We start from the raw sequence: 3510 nt of genomic DNA, 5'->3' as shown, positions 1-3510 counted from the left end.
CATCTCCACGTTGAACTTTAACCAAAAACACACATTGCAGTCGATGTATGTCCAAAGCAGAATTGTAATTATTTCAACAATTAAAATTGTACATGGAATTTTCATGATTGTACTGTACATAAATTCTCACATCTGTACGTAAATGTGAGAATTTAATAAGTTTTATTAAATTCTCACATTTAATAAAACTTATTAAATTTCACGTTAGACTGTTTAAAAATTCCATATTTATCGAAGTTGGGCATTTCTACATTAATTTATAATTGTGTCTAGGCAGGGCCGGATTAATCCACTTTGGGGCCCTAGACATTTTCTTCTTCCGGGTACCCTCCCGGCTCTTTCAATTAATAAATCTTGTTACTATTATTTGTATTAAATTTCATACGGACACTGCAGCTGCTTTATAAAAAATAAAAGTAAAATTATTTAACAATATTTCACAGGATTCAAGAATACATATAGTTAATATTATTCTTATCGCTATAAAAATAATTCTAAACTATTGGGAGTTTTCTTTTACTTTCAATTAGAAGAAACATAAGAATACGAGGGTTATTCAAAAAGTTCCTGAACTTTATTTATTACAAAAAAAAATACTTCACATACTTCTCATATTTGTCAGGGTTATCCCCTTCAAAGTAGTCTCCTCCGCAACGTATACACTTATTTCAACGGTGTTTCCACTTTTTGAAACAGTTCTGGAACGCTTTTTCCGGAATGCTCGTAAGCTCCTCCGTCGTTTTTTTCTATCTCTGGAATGGTGGCAAATCTTTTTCCTTTGAGCGTGTTTTTTAGTTTGTTGGAGAACAGGAAAAAGTCTCTTTGTGTCAAGTCAGATGAGTAGGGGGGCCAAAAACTCACGAATTCGGAGGGACAAATGAGCCGCCGCGTTGTCGTGATGAAAAAAACCACTCGCCGCTCCTCCAAAGTTCGGGCCGTTTTCGCCTGATTCTGTCTCTTAGGCGTTTCATAACACCAAGTAGTACTCCGTGTTGACTGTCTGGCCTGTAGATAGGTATTCGTGATGCACAACCCCCTTTGCATCGAAAAAAACAGTCAACATCACCTTAACATTTGAGCGAACTTGTCGAGCTTTTTTGCAGCGGGGGCTGTTTCACCCACCCGTGGGAAGTTTCCGTGAAGGATTTTCGGAGTTTCACACAGAATTTCACAGAACAACGCTGCTCTTTCAAAGAGCTGATTTCTGCGGATCCGAGTTTTCGCCGAACTCCACAAACACCCCTTCACATAAACGGCCGTAACTAATCACCAAAACAAGATATTAACAAACGGGTTGAAGGAAGTTACTCGGGAGGTTTCCGCGGACACAATGCCTCCAAGCGAATTAAAAAATAACCAACTGGAGGCGCGCTATTCAAAAAGTCCGGGAACTTTTTGAACAACCCACGTACATTTTCTTTAGATTTTAGAATTCACTATAACCATATAAAAAGCAATACTGTATATTTTTGTTTATTATATACAGTTGCCCAACAGAAAAGTAAACTATCTTATTTACAAATCTTTTCAAAATAGACAGTTTGACCGGGCCCTTCTAAAAACCGGGCCCTAGACATTTGTCTCATATGTCTATGCGATGATCCGGCCCTGCCCATTAGAGAGTATTCAGAAATTTTGGAGCAAGATGTTTACATCTTTCTGCAAAACAATGAAAGTAATGTGACTAGTAACTATACTGTATTTACTGATTATTCGATAGAATAAACTTGATGATACCCAAAATACAAGGGCTTAAACCCTTTACATTAACACACACACAAAATAAAATTAAAATTTATTTGTTCGAACTTTAAAATATTTTTAAAACATTTACAATGGCGATAGAATAGAAATAAGTCACTAACATAGGTATTAAATCTATACAAAAATAAATTAAATTATTGGTAGCATTTAACACGTAAGCCTTAATATCTTGCGTTAATAAATCCTTCCAATTTAATTTGAGATACTTCATTTTAAGTAGATAAATTTGAGTTAGTCACGTATAAAAGAGTTTTATATAAAAGACATAACCATAAAAACAATTCAAAAAACTTGGGAAAGAGAATTTGATTTCTTCCAGTCGAACATTCTTTCTCCCATAGAATATTTTACACAAAAAGTATTTATTAAAATATCCGATATTTAGTTGCTTATTAAAGTAATTTAAATACTTCATTACAATTTTGGCAATCTTGGTTATATTTCATAAAAATTGTATATTTAATATCGTTAATATATTAAAAAGTTTCTTCAAAACTGATGCAGACTATAAGTAAAATGTCTTCAAAAAACGAAATTTAGAATAAGAAAAATAACTGTTTTTCTTCACAAAAATAACGAGATGTAATTGGCGATTCATAATCAGTTCTGGAAACTTTTGTCCACTTTCGGTTTTAGCTTTGTGTTTCTCTAATTTCGTCCAACTGTCGAATTCTTTCTCGCACCCATGTGAAAACGAATCGTAAAAAAAACTGCCCAAATCTTTACTTTTGTTCTACTCAGAGTAAATTTATATTTAACTCAGTTCCATACACCGCAAACTGTCTGTTAGCATGTAAACAAATGTCGTATTCTCTTCCAAATTTCTTGACGCAGAGGCAACAGAACCCTCGAATTTCCAAAAATCTTTTTGTATCAAAGCCTTTCCTGATCATTTCGCAAAGAATATCCAATTCTTCCGATTGATCTTCGAATTCTGTTTCCGTTGGTGGCAGATTTTCTCTGTATTTCTCTACAATATTTTCCAGTTTTCTGTTTCAATAGTTTGCTGTTTCCATGTTCTATAGTGAGCCGAGTAGTTGAAAGTGTCCGCTGGTTTCATTTCATATGGTTCCCATTCAGTAGGAGACGTTTCTCTTTGTGTTCTATCAAATCGTTGTCTTTTGGGTAGGCTGCATAGACAGGTGGGATGCTTTTCTTCCATGTTGACATGGTGGAGCGATGGCGTTATAATTACGTGACTGTATCGCAGGTCATTTAGTTTTTCAAAATATCGAGTTGAGGAGAATGTTCTCACAAGCAGTTTTCGAATAAGTCTTCAGAATTATTTCATTTATAAGTCTCCAAATTTTTAATGAATCGTTATCGATTGTTAAAAATTATCTATGGTTCCGGTTTATAGTAAGAGGTAAGGAAGGTGATCAACTGTTCTGTTTCTTCTTTGTTCAAATCTTCAATCTTCCTTTTAACATTTATGAACGAATTTTCTGAATTAAGTGACGATATACTTGTTGAAATACTTTCTTTTCTAGTCTCCTGTATTAATGAAGTTGTTTCCGCCAATTCTGATGGTGTTGGTTTCTGTGCAATAGATTTTCTGATTGGATTTGGCGAACAAATCAGTTCAGAGGAGAATCTTCTACACAACTGGACGAATGTTGCACAAACTATTATAATAGAGATAATTAGAAAGCCATATATAATTCGGGTAGGCGATAGTTCCGATTTAGTTGTATCAATATCTATTCCAATAGATTTAGTTGATACAAACTCGTCCATGCTTTGGTT

Source organism: Centruroides sculpturatus, unplaced genomic scaffold (assembly GCF_000671375.1).
Source record: "Centruroides sculpturatus isolate CEXI.00-Female unplaced genomic scaffold, Cexi_2.0 scaffold202, whole genome shotgun sequence".
Classification (NCBI taxonomy): Eukaryota; Metazoa; Arthropoda; class Arachnida; order Scorpiones; family Buthidae; genus Centruroides; species Centruroides sculpturatus.
The sequence above is the reverse complement of the archived record's forward strand: the minus strand, read 5'-3'. Positions refer to the sequence as shown.